Source organism: Siphateles boraxobius, unplaced genomic scaffold (genome assembly GCF_051911475.1).
Source record: "Siphateles boraxobius isolate OS27281-9 unplaced genomic scaffold, OSU_SipBor_1 99, whole genome shotgun sequence".
NCBI lineage: Eukaryota > Metazoa > Chordata > Actinopteri > Cypriniformes > Leuciscidae > Siphateles > Siphateles boraxobius.
The window spans coordinates 3,307,577-3,325,958 of NW_027509229.1; the positions used below are offsets into that span (position 1 = coordinate 3,307,577).

Here is an 18,382-nt window from a genome sequence, read left to right on the forward strand (position 1 = left end):
CAGCCCGCAGGAGTTGCACTTACCCTGTAACTACACAGAACGAGGGGGTAACAAGCGCAGAAAACAAAACAAAAAATCGCTTAATTACACAGTATATTTGCCCTGACATTTAAGTGTCATTGCAATACAATGTGATAAGGTAAGTAGGCCTACTAAGTACTACATGGTACGGTCTAAATTAAAATCATAGCAGAAACTATTTTTTTTGTACTTATCATTAAGTAATTTAGCAAGAAAAGCCAATAAATTCAATAAAAAACTATGTAAATACAGCCATATATATATACACGTTAAGAACATATTTTGCCAGAAATGTGATGATAACTTTTATATATAACAGACGTACAATTTTTGTCTGGAATATATTAACAGAATAGGTACCTGTTTTTAAATAATTACATTATAAATAATTTGCTTGTATAATCTGCTTGTTACCCCTTTATTACCCAAAACTTAACATATTGTTCCCTTATACCTACACGGAAGTACACTATAATTACAGAAACGTACACCGTAATTTCGGTGTACTTACGCAGTTGTTTGCGGGTCGTAATATAAAGTGTTACCCCATTTTCTCTAGTACACTAGATATTGTTGCACCAATTAGATTAAAAAAGGTTAGAGAGAAAACTAAAGCACCATGGTACAACAGTGCTACGCATGTTATCAAGAGTGAAACTCGTAACTTAGAGCGTAAATGGAAACAAACTAATTAAGATGTCTTTAGAATCGCGTGGAAAGACAGTATCTCACGTTATAAAAAGGCTCTAAAAGCAGCCAGGGCTGAGCATCTCCGCAAACTAATAGAAAATAACCAAAATAATCAAAGGTTTTTATTCAACACTGTAGCTAGACTAACAAATAAACAGACATCACCAGAGCAAAATATTCCGTTACAGTATAGTAGTAATGATTTTATGAATTTCTTCAATGAGAAAATAGAAAGCATGAGAAACACAATTGTAAATGTACAATCTTTTATGGTGTCTTATGATTCAGCCTCAATTATCACCCCTCAAGAACAACTTACAACTATAGGACAGGAAGAGCTAAATAAACTTATCGCATCTAAACCAACAACATGTTTATTAGATTCAATACCCACTAAACTACTGAAAGAAGTGTTACCTGTAGTGGAAGAGCCTCTTCTCAATATTATTAACTCGTCTTTATCTTTAGGTCATGTTCCAAGAATATTCAAACTGGCAGTAATAAAACCTCTCATTAAGTAACCGCAATTAGATCCAAATAACCTAGCAAATTACAGACCCTTTTCAAATCTTCCATTTATGTCTAAAATACTAGAAAAAGTTGTGTCCGCTCAATTGTGCTCTTTCTTGCAAGAAAATGATATCCATGAAAAATTTCAGTCAGGATTCAGACCGCATCATAGCACAGAAACTGCGCTAGTTAAAATTACAAATGATTTACTTTTAGCTTCTGACCAAGGCTGTATCTCAATACTAATTCTACTCGATCTTAGTGCTGCGTTCGACACTATAGATCATAAAATACTCTTGGATCGACTACAAAACTACACTGGAGTTCAGGGACAGGCATTAAGCTGGTTTAGATCGTACTTATCAGACCGTTATCATTTGGTCTGTTTAAATGGGGAAAAATCGAAGATAACGTCAGTAGACTATGGAGTGCCGCAAGGATCTGTGTTAGGCCCTCTGCTATTCTCAATATATATGCTCCCACTTGGTAATATTATAAGAAAACATGGAATTAATTTCCACTGTTATGCTGATGACACTCAATTATATATTTCATCACGACCAGATGAAAACACTAACTTATCTAAATTGACAGAGTGTCTCAAAGATATAAAATGCTGGATGACGTGTAATTTCCTGCTATTAAATTCAGATAAAACGGAGGTATTACTTATTGGTCCAAAAAACTACCCACAAAACCTTGTACAATACAACTTTAATTTAGAAGGATGTCCTGTTACTTTATCCACTACAGTAAAAGACCTGGGTGTTATACTAGACCGCAACTTGTCTTTCGAAAATCATATTTCATATGTTACAAGAACAGTCTTTTTCCACCTTAGAAACATTGCTAAGCTACGTAACATGCTATCTGTTTCTGATGCAGAAAAGTTAGTTCATGCATTCATGACCTCGAGAATAGATTATTGTAATGCTATATTAGCTGGCTATCCTGCATCCTCAATAAACAAGCTACAGTTAGTGCAAAATGCAGCCGCTAGAGTTCTTACTAGATCAAGAAAATATGATCATATAACACCAATTTTATCATCTCTACACTGGTTACCTATTAAGTTCCGTATCAATTACAAAGTATTACTACTGACCTATAAAGCCCTAAATGGTCTAGCTCCTGTGTATTTAATGGACCTTCTATCGCCCTACAATCCATCACGTTCTGTAAGATCACTAAATTCGAGGCTTCTGGTCATTCCTAGGATATCTAAGTCCACTAAAGGAGGGAGGGCGTTCTCGCATTTAGCTCCTAAACTCTGGAATAGCCTTCCTGATATTGTTTGAGGCTCAGACTCGCTGTCCCAGTTTAAAACTAGATTAAAGACGCATTTCTTTAGCCAAGCATTCACATAATGCTTAGCTTTTATACTACCGTTGAATCAAATCGAATGCATTAATATTATGAACAGCAGCTATGCTAATTATTTCCCACCGGCTTTCTGCTGTTATCTCGGGACGCTAGTCCCGAGGTAAATAGCGTTTGTCAGCTCCAGTTTGTATCCAGCCTCTCACGGAGACCTCAGATGCCCCAACACCTGCGATAAGATGACTAAACGCCTGTGAAGAGACGACTCGACGCCTGTGAAGAGACTTCTCAACGCCGGCGATATGTTATGCCCTAAATTACTACATCATTAACTAACTGTATTTTTTCTATGTACATTTCTGAAATGCACTTTCTGTAAAGCTGCTTTGAAACAATATGTATTGTGAAAAGCGCTATACAAAATAAATTTGAATTGAATTGAATGTGGGGCCCACATGGGTTTTCTCAGGGTTATATGGGTGTCATGTGGGCATGGGCTCAGAGTGGGCACTTTGATGGGGTTATTATGGGCCCCAGTTTGGTTTAGGTTGTGGGCTGCAGTTAGGCTGCCCATTATTGTTTATTTGCGGGTTTTGTTTGGGCCCCAAGTGGGCTATATTAGACTACATTTTAATTACTAAATTTGGTTTGTATTTGTTTAAAAAGTAACTGCCATAATTGTGTATTAAAAACATTTTCAAATATTTGACTAAGTTTATTTAATTTGATATAATAATACAAAATGCACAGCATGTTTGTCAAATAATATTTTTTTTGTGTAAATTCCATTGCCTTATAAAACACTTATTTTTTAATGTATATGTGCGCAAAATAATATTTTCTAATAATATCTAAAAGAGTAAAAGCACTTGCATGTTGTCCCCTCCCCCACAAACTATTATTTTACACAGTGTCTGGTTGTGTTCCCTTGTCTATCACTAGAGGTCCTCGTTCTCACGGTGTCCTTCACATTTGACTTCAATTCCCAGCATTCTGTCTGTCACTGTCACTCATCAGTTCATTGCATTCAGCTGTTCCCTGTAATCATTGTTCCCAGCTGTTCTGTGTTAGATGTGTGTATATATTCCCTGTCTGTGTTCGTATGTGTACGGAGTCGTTGTATATTGTCACCACACTTCTGTCGTCTTTGAGCCTGTTTCTTGTGTTTGTATTTTATGTTTTGGATTACCTTTTTGGATTTTGACCTTTACCTGGACTGGATTGTGAGTACGGATTACCCTTTAATAAATTACCTGCTATTGGATCTCTCTCTCTTCTGTGTGTGATTCGTGACAGAACGACTCCGTCTGTTCCAGATCCAGCGGTATGTTTCCTTATATCTCTTCCCCAGCCACCGAGCGGGAGAGAAGGGAGTTTTTATGGGGACCCGGTTCGTCAAGTTTCCCAGTCAGAGACTGTTCATGTTCCGTCTGCCCAGTCAGAGATTGTTCACGTTCCGTCTGCCCAGTCAGAGACTGTTCACGTTCCGTCTGCCCAGTCAGAGACTGTTCACGTTCGGTCTGCCCAGTCAGAGACTGTTCACGTTCCGTCTGTCCAGTCAGAGACTGTTCATGTTCCGTCTGCCTTCCTGGACCTGGACTATCTGGAGCGTCTGGCTCGGATCCTGGACATGCCCGTGTCTGCTGTTCCTGAGCCACAGCCCGTGTCTACTGTTCCTGAGCCGGAGCCAGTGTCTGCTGTTCCAGAGCCGGAGGCAGAGCCAGTGCCTGTTCCAGAGCCGGAGGCAGAGCCAGTACCCGTTCCAGAGCCGGAGGCAGAGCCAGTACCCGTTCCAGAGCCGGAGGCAGAGCCAGTACCCGTTCCAGAGCCGGAGGCAGAGCCAGTACCCGTTCCAGAGCCGGAGGCAGAGCCAGTACCCGTTCCAGAGCCGGAGGCAGAGCCAGTACCTGTTCCAGAGCCGGAGGCAGAGCCAGTACCCGTTCCAGAGCCGGAGGCAGAGCCAGTGCCCGTTCCAGAGCCGGAGGCAGAGCCAGTACCCGTTCCAGAGCCGGAGGCAGAGCCAGTACCCGTTCCAGAGCCGGAGGCAGAGCCAGTACCCGTTCCAGAGCCGGAGGCAGAGCCAGTACCCGTTCCAGAGCCGGAGGCAGAGCCAGTACCCGTTCCAGAGCCGGAGGCAGAGCCAGTACCCGTTCTAGAGCCGGAGGCAGAGCCAGTACCCGTTCCAGAGCCGGAGGCAGAGCCAGTGCCGTCTGCCTTCTTGGATCTGGACTATCTGGAGCGTCTGGCTCGGATCCTGGACATGCCCGTGTGTGCTGTTCCTGAGCCAGAGCCCATGTCTGCTGTTCCTGAGGCGGAGCCCGTGTCTGCTGTTCCAGAGCCAGTGCCTGTTCCAGAGCCGGAACCAGAGCCAGTGCCTGTTCCAGAGCCGGAACCAGAGCCAGTGCCTGTTGTTCCAGAGCCGGAGCCAGTGTCTGCTGTTCCAGAGCCGGAGCCAGTGTCTGCTGTTCCAGAGCCGGAGCCAGTGTCTGCTGTTCCAGAGCCGGAGATAGTGTCTGCTGTACCTGAGCTGGAGCCAGCATCTGTTCCTGTGTTTGTGTCTGTTCCTGAGCCGGAGCCAGTGTCTGTTCCTGAGCCGGAGCCAGTGTCTGTTCCTGAGCCGGAGCCGGAGCCAGTTCCTTTTCCTGAGCCGTGGTCGCCTGAGTGGTCGTCGCCGCCATGGCCAGCCGAAGGATCCTCACCGCCCTGGCCGCCCGAGGGGTCTTCACCGCCCAGGCCGCCCGCTGGGTCGTCTGCTTCGCCCAGGCCGCCCGGTGGGTCGTCTGCTTCGCCCAGGCCGCCCGGTGGGTCGGCTGCTTCGCCCAGGCCGCCCGGTGGGTCGTCTGCTTCGCCCAGGCCACCCGGTGGGTCGTCTGCTTCGCCCAGGCCGCCCGGTGGGTCGTCTGCTTCGCCCAGGCCGCCCGGTGGGTCGTCTGCTTCGCCCAGGCCGCCCGGTGGGTCGTCTGCTTCCCCCAGGCCGCCCTGTGGGTCGTCTGCTTCGCCCTGGCCGCCCGTTGGACGCTGTGTTTCGTCCTGGATGCCCGATTTCGTCCTGGATGCCCGATAGACTTTCTTTTTTGCCCTGGTTCCCGTTAAGCCCTCACCCTTTGTTCCTGTCTCCCTTCACGGACCTGGCCCACCATCCCTCCCCTGATCCTCCACCGTTCCACCTCCCTCCTGAACTCTCTTGTGACGTGTTTTAGTGTTGTCGTGGAGTATCTGGTAGCCGCTCCGTAGAGGGGGGGTTATGTCACAGTGTCTGGTTGTGTTCCCTTGTCTATCACAAGAGGTCCTCGTTCTCACGGTGTCCTTCACATTTGACTTCAATTCCCAGCATTCTGTCTGTCACTGTCACTCATCAGTTAATTGCATTCAGCTGTTCCCTGTAATCATTTTGCCCAGCTGTTCTGTGTTAGTCTTGTTAGATGTGTCTGTATATATTCCCTGTCTGTGTTAGTATGTGTACGGAGTCGTTGTATATTGTCACCACACTTCTGTTGTCTTTGAGCCTGTTTCTTGTGTTTGTCTTTTATGTTTTGGATTACCTTTTTGGATTTTGACCTTTGCCTGGACTGGATTGTGAGTATGGATTACCCTTTAATAAATTACCTGCTATTGGATCTCTCTGTCTTCTGTGTGAGATTCGTGACAATTTGCCTCCTCCCGCCTTTTCATTTAAAAAAAAAAAAAAACCAAAACCAACTGTCTCCTCTCTCGTGGCAACAAGTTTCCAGAACATCACCGTCAAATATCTCCTGTTTAACTCTACCAAGGTAAGATATGTATACGTTTTATTTTGTATTAACTTAGTTTTACTTACGATTTTATAAAACTAGAGATTTCGGAATCAATAGAGCTAACATTTAACGAACTTTAACGAAGATTAGCCAGCTGAGATCTAACACCTAAAGAAACTAACTAAAATTAAGTTGGTTAAACATCAAATTGTATAAAATAAAGTATGCGCGCCGACTTTTCAACCTTTTACACCATTACCTTATTTTTCATTATCGTATGGTCTCATAATAATGACCGAGGCAGTAACTTTATGTCGTGGAAGAATGCTTCATTGCGCTTCTAGACGTTTCTGTGCTTCGCAGCCGGTGTGAACCTGGCTTAAAGTCAAATAAAATAATGCATACTACTGGTACACTCAGTTTGTATTCAGGAAAGTTATATTTGAGGGACAGATCGAAATTGATCGTCGTAGTTAAAGAAACATTAGTGATGTTTTCCCATGCATGTAGGATTTGTTTTTTGAATCGGTTCTTTTTAGTGAACCTGTTGAATAAATTCCCAAAACTGACAGAATGATTCATTTGTAGTCAATCAGTTGAATCGCTGATTAAGTGATCCGGTCAAGCGCTTTCTAATTCGATGTCTCCAGATACAGTATGGATTGATAGATGTATAATTATCTGTTATCTCAATGAATCAGTGGGCCTATGTCAGTATTGGTCTTTTAGAAATGATCCTAAACTTATGTCGTAGTTGTGCCTTTAGGTTAATTAAGTGAAAAGAGATGAGATGTAATTTATTTTAATCTTATCATTTTTGTACATTACTAACAATGTTCATGCATGAAGAAACATTACGCTGATGTACATTTTCACTAATCACAGGACTGTTTTTAATCATTTGTTAATTATTTTAAATTCTGCTTTTTAATCTTCTACTGCTGTTAAATTTCAGATAAATTTTTTTTGGTGAGAAAATGGAGAATGACTGCTCGCAGCGAACAAAAAGAAAATCCAAAGTGGCAGAGCACATAGAGCTTGTCAAAGATTATGTTTCGTCTTGTACTGACCGAGCTGTGTCTCCTACCCTAATAGACAGTTTAGACAGTGAAACATACTATGACTCTTTTTGAGACCCTTGATGGGCTTTTGCATCCTTCTGACAGAAGCTCTACTGCCACGGCTTTACTTCAGGACACTGACACTTCATTTGATTATGATGATGATGATAGCACCTCGGTTCAGATTTGTATCGCAAATCACAACGTGGATCGTTTTGAGTACCCATGCCCATCTCTGAATAATGACAGCAATGACAAACAAACCAGTGATTCACTGCAGAACCCTTTTGATGATATTAAATGTTTTGCAGAATGGGCAACACGGTTTAATATTTCTCATTCTGCATTGTCAGCTTTGCAGGAAATACTGAGGAGCAAAGGTCTAAACATTCCAATGGATCCAAGGCCTTTGCTTTCCACAGATCATGAATGCCAAGTAAAATACACTGCAGGTGGATGCTACTACCATTTTGGAGTTGCAAATGCACTAATGGCAGAGTTGAATTCTACATGTGACTTAAATGAACTGATTGATTCCCTTACACTTCATATAAATATAGATGGGTTGCCCCTGTTTAGAAGTTCTGCAGTGAATCTGTGGCCCATTCTTGGTCAGGTTAAGGAACTTCAGAATTCTAGTGTATTTTTAATCGGATTGTATTCAGGTTCTGGCAAACCATCTTCAGTGCATGATTATCTAAAAGATGTCATTCAAGTTCAAGTTTCAAGTTTCAAGTTTACTTTATTTATATAGCACATTTAAAACAGTCGCAGACTGACCAAAGTGCTTCACAACAAAAGAACATTAAATGAGCACAATCCACAATAAGGCATACAGTTTCTGGTCCAACAAGGTTTCCATATTAGGCAATACTACAATCCTAATATGCCAAAGAGAACAAATGAGTTTTTAAAAGAGACTTAAAAATGGTCAAACTCGGAGCCAGTCGAATTTCCACTGGTAAGTCGTTCCAGAGGCGCGGACCGATTACCGAAAAGGCACGGTCACCTCTGCGTTTAAGTCTCGAATGTGGAATTAAAATAAGATTCTGTTCTCCAGATCTTAAGCTTCTTGAGGGGATATACTGATGCAGCAGGTCAGATAGGTAACCAGGTGACTGAAAGTGCAATGATTTAAAAACAAATAGAAGAATTTTAAAATGTATTCTAAATTGCACTGGCAACCAATGAAGGGCCTTTAAAAGTGGAGTGGCGTGATCCCTTTTCTTCTTTTCCAACAGAAATCTTGAGGCAGCATTTTGAACTAACTGGAGATGGGCAATTTGGACCTTAGAAATGCCACAGTATAACGAATTGCAATAGTCAAGACGTGACGTAATAAATGCATGCACTGCCATCTCCAAAGTCTTATCAGTAAGGAAATGTTTAATTTTTGCAAGTAGATGGAGCTGGTGAAAACTGGACCCAACTACTGAAGAAATCTGTTTATCAAATTTTAAAGAGTCATCCAGGATAACACCCAGATTCCGTGCCTGCGAGGACCTAAAAGTCGATAGTGACCCCAAATCCATGTTAAGTGATTTCGTATTTTCAGAAGGGCCAAAAACAATTACTTCGGTTTTCTCCTTATTTAAGGATAAAAAATTTAGAGATAACCAGGATTTAACCTCATCTAGACAAGAGGAAAGAGCAGTCATGGCCAATCAATCATTTTTTCTGAAAGGCAAATAGATTTGGGTATCATCGGCGTAAAAATGATACGACACTCCATGTTTTCTAAAAATAGATCCTAGAGGCAGCATATATAATGAAAATAGAGAGGGGGCCAAAATCGAGCCTTGAGGAAGGCCACATGGGAGAGGAGCAGTAGAAGATAAAAATTCTCCTGCCCTAACCACAAATTTCCTGTCAGATAAAAATGACTGGAACCATTTTAGAACTGTACCAGAAAGACCCACCCAAGATTTCAGTCTATCAATTAAAACCGAATGGTTAACAGTGTCAAAAGCAGATGATAGATCTAAAAGAACGAGGACCACAGAGCTACCCGTATCAGTTGCCAAATAAATGTCATTTAACACTCTCAGAAGGGCTGTTTCAGTGCTGTGGGCAGTTTTAAAACCAGATTGAAAATGTTCAAACAAAGTATTTGCAGCAAGGAAGGATTGTAGTTGAAAAAACACAATCTTTTCCAAAACCTTGGAGATAAAAGGCAAAACAGAGATAGGGCGATAATTTTTTTAAATAGACAGATCAAGTGAAGGCTTCTTTAAAAGAGGTATGACAGTTGCCACTTTCAGAAAAGCAGGAACCACCCCAGTTAGAAGACATTTATTTAAAAACGACATTAGACCTGGCCCAATTGAGTCAATAATTTGCTTTAAATACCTAGGGTGAATAACATCATATGAAGAAAAGGAAGGTTTCAGCTTGGCAATGATGTCACTGAGTGTCAGAAGGGAGACAGGTTCAAAGACATCCCACGATATAGACAACTGTGGATGGAGAGGCAGCTCAATAGAGGGAGTATGAGTTACCGGTCCTAAATTAACTGCTTTATCCTTAAAAAAACCTCATTCAAGAAGGATTACATTTTAATGGCAAACATTACAAAATTGCACTGCCAGAACTTTTATATGTGATGCACCGGCAAGGGCTTTCCTAAAGTTTGTTAAAGGTCACTCGGGGTACAACGCCTGTGAACGTTGTAAACAGACAGGCGTATATGTGAAAGGTAGAATGACATATCCAGACAGGACTGCAGAGCTTAGAACTAACTCTGAGTTTGAAGAAATGATTGATGAGGATCACCACACGGGAGTCTCTCCACTAAAAGGTTTAGGTGTTGGTCTAGTTACAAGCTTTGTGTTAGACTACATGCATCTTGTGTGTTTAGGTGTTGTAAGAAAGCTTATTTATTTGTGGATTAAGGGCCCTTTAAAGTGTAGAGTGTCAGCACTTATTCTTTTTGTAAATTCACAACACATGACCTCAGTTAGGCTGCACATACCAGAGACCTTCTCCAGGAAACCCAGATCTTTGTTCGAAGTGGCCATGTGGAGAGCCACAGAATTCAGATTATTTCTATTATATACTGGACCTGTTGTGTTGCGTAAAAATTTACCACCGAATTTATACAAACATTTCATGCTGCTGTCTGTAGTAATGAGAATTCTTCTTAGTCAGGATTTATGTTCAGAATCTTCTGAATATGCAAATCAGTTACTTCAAGATTTTGTTGACATTTTTTCCAAAATATATGGTCCTGAGTTTATTGTGTATAATGTACATAACTTAATTCATCTAGCGGAGGATACAAGAAAACATGGACCTCTTAATCTAATTTCATGTTTTCCATTTGAGAACTTTTTAGGTAAAGTAAAAAAGATGGTACAGAGGCCACAGCATCCGGTGCAGCAAGTTGTAAATTTTTTCATGTACATGAAAAACAAAAAGTAAAGGCAAATAGACAGGAGAATAGTGTACTAAATCAACATAAAAAACTCTATCTCTCCAGACCATTACCTCAGGGATTTGAAGCGTGCAAGCAATTCAAACTTTAATATTTTTATTTCATGTGGAATAGGTGACAATTGTTTTGTTTTAAATGGACAAGTTTGCCTTGTAAGCAACATATTGTACAGTTTGTCTGGGGACACATTTGTAGTGTGTGATTGTTTTTCAAACGTGGACATTTTTTATGATTACCCTATTGACTCTTCAGCTCTGGGAATCAAACTTGTACATGGATTACGTGGACAACTGCAAGTTTTTCCTGTGACTGAGCGCACCGAAAGAAATGGCCCTTTTACCATATAATGGAGCTTTTTTAGCCTTGCCTCTGCTACATGACTGATAAAATTGTGGATTAAATTTGTTTAGTAAAATGCTGCCCTTTGTGGTTGTGGAATTTCGGGATTCACGGACTGTGGCTATTATACCAAGAAACTGGTTTACTGGGCCAGAGGAAGAGGAGTGTTACTGGCCATCTTCCTCCACTGTCAATGTTGATCGATGTGTTAGAGAGGGAAGAGACCCACAAGAAGATTGGATGAAATTCCAAGTGTGAGTTTTGGGAAAAGCTGGTAAAGTTATATTTAGATTATTCATTCTTATTAAATGGAAGCAAAGAGTTTGTATTAACCATGTTAATTATAGTAGCTTAAAATTTGTGTGGAAAATGTTTTAAGTGAATGGAAAAGCTTAAATGTTCAGTAAATCTTTTTCACATTTTACTTAGCTGACTATACAGCTGCCAGAACAAAGCTGCGTAAAGCTGAAGTGACTTCAGATCTTCAGACGGATCCAGAACCAGAAAGAGCCAAGCGTAAAAGAAAGTAAGACTAATTATGTTATACAATCATGATTATTCAGCTGTGTTGCTTTACACTAGGAATACAGATACTGAATGACTATGCAGACTTAAATGGAATGCTCACCCCAAAACTATGGGTGTGTCTCAAGCAGCTCTGTAGTTTAGTAGTCAGTATGATGCAGTAATCATAAATTAATGGTTTAGTTCTTAATGAGTCATACATTAACACATGATTATCTGTGCATTAGTTAAGCATGAATTAATGCATTAGTGCACCCGTATTGTAAAGTGTAAGGAGGCCATTTCAATTGCAAAATTGTTCTAATGAACTGAAATTACCTGTCCCAAAATTCACCTCAAAACCAGGTTGTGGTATGAAAATTACTCTTTTGATATTATGTCAACCCTTAATGCTTCTCAGTCCATATGTTGTGAGTAACATTTTTTCTCTGTGTTTTAGACTCAAAGTTGTTGACACCGACTCAGACAGTGAAGAATGTCCAGAAATGGCCGCTCCACCACCCCCAAGAAGGCTTCTAGTAAAAGGACTTGGGAACCAGCGAGCCGCTACAACACCTCCACCTCATCTTTTAAAAGTCAAGTCACCTTCATTTATATAGCACTTTTACAATACAGATTGTTTCAAAGCAGCTTTATGGTGATAATAGAACAGAGATTATTTTGGCTGTACAGTAGTTCTAGAAGAAAAAGTTATTATTTCAGCTTAAAGGGATAGTTCACTTCAAAATGCAAATTCTGTCATCATATACTGTTTCAAACCTCTATTAATTTCTTTCTTCTGCTGAACACAGAGGAAGATATTTTGAAGAATGTCAGTAACCAAACAGTTAACTGGTCCCATTGACTTCCATAGTATTTTTTTCCCTACTATGGAAGTCAATGGGACCAGTTAACTGTTTGGTTACTGACATTCTTCAAAATATCTCCTTTTGTGTTCAGCAGAAGAAAGAAATTAATACAGGTTTGTAACAACTTGAGGGTGAGTAAATGGTGACAGAATTTTCATTTTGAAGTGAACTATCCCTTTAAATAAGTTTTTGATTGATTAATTTCCATTAAAAAAAAATATTAATTTAGGAGCTTAAACAGCACCGTTTGACTGCAAAAAACTTTTAATGCGTTCTGGCTGTTCATTTAAATGATAATATAGGAAAACAAAACCGTTATCTCCGTGAAGCACGGCGTTCGCGGTTCGACTAGTCGAGACTGTTTTTCAAAGATGGCTCCTGCCTATATACGGGAAATGGATTGTCTTTATACAGTATCTCCTTATTAAACTGTCTGTACACTTACAAAGTTCTCAGTGCTTCGGTTTGCATGTAGGGACCCTCATTAAGCTAGCGTGTTAGTGTGGTGCTATTTTTGAGCCTTGTTAGTGGTATTAACTAGCGATTTATTTTTACTTATTCTATGCCCCATCTACTAGCGTTATAAGCTAATGAGTTATTAGAGATAAAACTGGGTACATTCGATTATGATGAAAACACATCCCAGAGAACGGTCAACTCAGTACCCATGTGTTATTAACCCCTAGGTTAATTTTGCGCCGGAATTGTTCTTTAATCAACTGTTACCTCTACAAATGTAATTTTGTTGTGAATATCATTTCTATATTTCTTTTCATCTCAACTTCAGTTCTCAGTCCTTGAGGACATTGGAGGGAGGAGCCTTGATGAGTGTGTCCGTAGAACTATGGCGTTTTTGATGACAAATGACCTTGCCCGTCAATTGAACCTCACAGGGCGCCATGGAAAACGCTCGTTCAGGAGCCTACGTCTCTTTGATACTTTGCATGGTATAGACATTTCAACATCTTTCATTTACATAGATTAGTAAACACACAAACGGTTTGGGGTCATTTTGTGTCAAATCAACCAGAAGTTCCCAGCTCAATGTTGATTTTGATCATTTTGTTTTCTGGTAAAAATTATTACTTAAAGGGAACCTGGAAGATTTTAATGGCTTTTTAGATTACATCTGCGAATGTAAATTCGATATACAGTAACCAGGGTTCCGGCGGGGTCTTGAAAAGTCTAAAATTCTGAAATTTAAATTTAAGGCCTTAAAACGTCTTAAAAACTGACAGATTTTCATCCGAGGTCTTCAATTTCATTTAGTCAGGTCTAAAAAAGGTTTTACCCTCGTTAATTTCTAGAAACGCTGGCCGCAGAAAGTTATTACAAAGTAGCAAAAAAGTATTGAGTCGAAGCCTAAAAAGCGGAGCTCTACAGGGGTCTCAAACACTTTGCTCGCGAGCTACCAGTAGCTCTTCGCCTGATTGGAGGTAGCCAAGGGGCCGTTCACATATCGCATCTTTTGCACACTCACTTTCATTTCGTTTTTCCGTTTGATGTTTGAATGCACAATATAAAAAAACATGTTTATGAACATCAATTTATCTGTCTTTGCAAATTAACTTTTCATATATTAGGTGTATTGCTCTCAATATAGTGGTGTATTGCTGCAGTAGCACCCTTTACTTAAAATGAATTCATTATTTTGTTTCACAGGTAGCCTGAAACAGAACACTCTCTTGAGAACTGTCAGTAAGAAAGAGGTGGAGACAGCCCTCAGTAAATGGTTCACAAATGTTAGGGATAGAGATGGCAACCGTGCCTTGAGAGCCCAGGGAAACCTGTGCGGAGAGCAGTACAGTCAGAGGTGTAAGTTACATTATTTATAACAAATAAGGGAAAGTTAAATTGTTTATTTTGATCCTATTAGTAGTCATTTTTAACATCTTTAAAAATTTTAATGTCATTGTCAAAATGTCATTTTTAACATGTTAAGTTAACCAATCAGAATGAAACCTTCAACAGCACTGTGATTTTTAGGGGTCAAACTGCAAAAGAAGACCATTTTTGTATTTGTTAGGGGCCAATCATCGAAGGCGCATAGGCACCTATTAATTAGTGTTCTTATTGTTATTAATGTTAGCGGTCAAGCCCCGAAGGGCCAAAATCTTTATTATATTCCGATTTTCTTATTAGGGGTTCAAGAACAAAATCTAGAATCTCTATTTTATTTGCTCAGATTATTTTGGGGGGTATGAGCTTAATGCTCATTGCATGATTATAATTTAAATTATACTCATGCATTTCTTTAATGAATGTTCATGTGAGTTTTCTGCAGTTCTGCTGGATTTTAAAAGTATTTATTTGTCTTTTCTTTCTTTACTCTTTAGGTTTGAAGCTGAGGAGTCTGTACAGGCATAGGACTGTTAACTTTTATTTGAGGTTTTAGCTTGAAGACATCAACTTCAATAAAAGAAACTTTGATTTACACATTCTGAATTGAAGTAATTTTTTTCCCCGCAATTCAAATATTTTGTAATTTCTTAGACATTAAAATATTAAAGCCTTTGATGCATTCTTGGTTTGGGCAGGTACTGGTTTACAAAACTGTTACAAAGTTGGAGTGACTTGATAGTTAATTTTGTAGAATAGGACGTTAACTTGATCCACAGGAATCAGGTTTACTTAATAAATGGGGCCCACAGTGGTCCCACAACCCATATAAGGGGTCATTGGGGGTCCAGTGAGATCACCCATAAGGGTGATGTGTGGGACCCACTTTGGGCCCATTCATTTTATATAATGTGGGACCCAAGTGGGCCCATAAAATGAACTTCTTCATGGGCCCAACTTGGAGCCCACTGTGTACCCATCATTAACCCATATGGCTTTAAACACATGGGGCCCATGTGGAACCGATGGACAAATTTATCTGGGCCCCATTTGGGTGGCCCATGCAGGGCCCAAGTTATAGCCCATCAAAAGCCCACATGGGGCCCACATGGACATGTTGGCTGGGGAGCGCCTAAAGTGGCACCTAACTGCCTATATGACCCAACCCCATATGGGACTTTGACCGGGTGTGTCTTGGAAAAAAAGAGCTCCATTCTCCAGGCATGCGGAGGTACCCATGGGCCCCCCATGACCCCAGAGTATGGAGCCCAAAGTCGGCTTGGTTCTCGAGATACATCTGGTCAAAACAACATCCCACCTGTAACCTATCTGACAGGGCTGTAGGCTGTCTGTGGACATTGGACCAAAAGGTCCGTTTGGCCCGAAATCGACACCCACGCCTCATCAGGGGCCCCCTTGGGCCGTGTCTGGAGCCTTGTGTCCCTTCAACCTGTTTTCGTGCTTAATTGGCCCAACTGTCAACGAACAGCCTACGTCAAATAGGTTGCAGGACGGACGTCTGGAAAGCAAGGGTCAAAAGATCGCAGGGGCTCCAAATTTGACACGGTGGTAGTCCAGGGGCCCCTGGGTCAGGATCCTGGATATCAGGGTCCTAGGTGGGCCCCGAGTCAGTTTCCTAACCCTAACCTATATTTTCACTGGGCCCTTTGGAGAGGGTCTTTCTGTCTATGAGCGCAAGAGGCCTTTGTGAAAGATTTTGACAAAGCAGGTCAAAAAGATTTCCCTGCACTCTAGGGACTCGTCCTCCTAGTATGTGGCAGTGGGGACCCTAGGCTACCAGGACGCGAAGTTTGGGGCCCCTCGCAACCCCCGGGGGCCGAACAGCAGCCGAGGACACGTGAAACCTATTGCATGCGTTTTCATAGGTGGTTCGTGGACATTGGACCGAAAGTTCCGATTGGCCCGAAATCGACACCTACGCCTCGTCAGGGGCCCCTGGGGCCGTGTCTGGAGCCTCGTATCCCTATGACTCATTTTCGTGCTTAATTAACCCAACTGTCAACGAACAGCCTACGTCAAATAGGTTGCAGGACGGATGTCTGAAAAGCAGGGGTCAAGAGGTCGCAGGGGCTCCAAATTTGTGATATTAAAGGCCTCATCAAGACCTTTCCAATGATACGTACTTTATGTCGCTGACAACTAGCTGTGCGGAGCTATATGTTCACAAAAAAACACAATTCCCACCCAAAAAAACAAGTCCCAACCAAAAAACACAAGTCCCACCCCCAAGATCTGGGTGAGTTTTCGGCAAGATCTGGGTGAGTTTTGGGAAAGATAAAAAAAAACAAAAAAAACAAGTACCTCCCACCCAAAAAACACAAGTCCCACCCAAAAAAAACTCAATTCCCACCCAAAAAAACACAAGTCCCACCCCCAAATAAGCACAAGTCCCACCCACCCAAAAAACACAAGTCCCACCCAAAAAACACAAGTCCCACCCAAAAAAAACAAGTCCCACCCAAAAAAAAGCACAAGTCCCACCCTCAAAAAAGCACAAGTTCCACCCACCCAAAAAAACACAAGTTCCACCCAAAAAAAACAAGTTCTACCCGAAAAAAAACACAAGTCCCGCCCCCAAAAAAGCACAAGTCCCACCTACCCAAAAAAACACAAGTTCCACCCAAAAAAAACACAAGTCCCACCCCCAAGATCTGGGTGAGTTTTGGGAAAGATCTGGGTGAGTTTTTGGAAAGAGCCAAAAAAAAACAAGTCCCTCCCACCCAAAAAACACAAGTCCCACCCCCAAAAAAGCACAAGTCCCACCCCAAAAAAAACAAGTCCCACCCAAAAAAAATCACAAGTCCCACCCACCCAAAAAAAACAAGTTCTACCCGAAAAAAACACAAGTCCCGCCCCCAAAAAAGCACAAGTCCCACCCACCCAAAAAAACACAAGTTCCACCAAAAAAAAACACAAGTCCCACCCCCAAGATCTGGGTGAGTTTCCAGAAAGATCTGGGTGAGTCTTTGGAAAGATCTGGGTGAGTTTTTGGAAAGATCTAAAAAAACAAGTCCCTCCAAAAAACACAAGTCCCACCCCCAAAAAAGCACAAGTCCCACCCAAAAAAACAACAAGTCCCAACCAAAGCAAGCACAAGTCCCACCCACCCAAAAAAAACAAGTTCTACCCAAAAAAAACACAAGTCCCGCCCCCAAAAAAGCACAAGTCCCACCCACCCAAAAAAACACAAGTTCCACCCAAAAAAAACACATGTCCCACCCCCAAGATCTGGGTGAGATTCCAGAAAGATCTGGGTGAGTTTTGGGAAAGATCTGGGTGAGTCTTTGGAAAGATCTGGGTGAGTTTTTGGAAAGATCTAAAAAAACAAGTCCCTCCCAAAAAAAAACAAGTCCCACCCCCAAAAATGCACAAGTCCCAACCACCCAAAAAACACAATTCCCACCCACCCAAAAAATTGGTAGTCCAGGGGCCCCCGGTTCTGGATCCCGGGTTTCAGGGTCCTAGGTGGGTGCAAAATTTTCCCCTGAACTCTAGAGACCTGTCCTCCCTGTATGTGGCAGTGGGGCCCCTAGGCCACCAGTACGCGAAGTTTGGGGCCCCTGGGACGAACCGGTGAATAAAAAGCTGTTAGGTGGACAAATAGGCTGCTCGTGGGACGAGAGGAAGACTACGATGAAGAGTAGTCAGTTTGGACGAGTTAATGAAGAATAGGTACTTAGGTGGAGGAATAGGCTGTTCCTGGGATGTGAGGAAGACTACAGTGACAAATAGTCACTTAGGTGGCACTTTAGGCACTTCGTGGACATGATGATGAAGAATAGGCACCTAGGTGGACGAATAGGCTGTCCGTGGGACGAGAGGAAGACTATGGTGAAGAGTAGTCACTTAGGTGGCACTTTAGGCACTTCGTGGACATAATGACGAATAGGCACCTAGGTGGACGAATAGGCTGTTCGTGGGACGTGAGAATGACTACGATGAAGAGTAGTCACTTAGGTGGCACTTTAGGCACTCTGTGGACTAATTCATGCAGAATAGGCGCCTATGTGGACGAATAGGCTGTTCGTGGGACGTGAGAAT

The 18,382-nt window shown here is 41.7% G+C and overlaps 2 long non-coding RNA genes across 2 annotated transcripts; both read left to right on the forward strand.

Annotated features, from left to right (window-relative positions):
* The first annotated feature begins 6,247 nt into the window (after window positions 1-6,247).
* LOC143733359 (uncharacterized) lies at window positions 6,248-12,203 on the forward strand. The gene is made up of 4 exons (XR_013201328.1): window positions 6,248-6,311; window positions 11,180-11,382; window positions 11,538-11,634; window positions 12,073-12,203. It is a non-coding gene; the product is annotated as an uncharacterized LOC143733359 (long non-coding RNA).
* Window positions 12,204-13,204: 1,001 nt separating this feature from the next.
* On the forward strand, window positions 13,205-14,919 carry LOC143733399 (uncharacterized). Its single transcript, XR_013201344.1, has 3 exons — window positions 13,205-13,428; window positions 14,144-14,296; window positions 14,818-14,919. It is a non-coding gene; the product is annotated as an uncharacterized LOC143733399 (long non-coding RNA).
* Window positions 14,920-18,382: the final 3,463 nt, after the last annotated feature.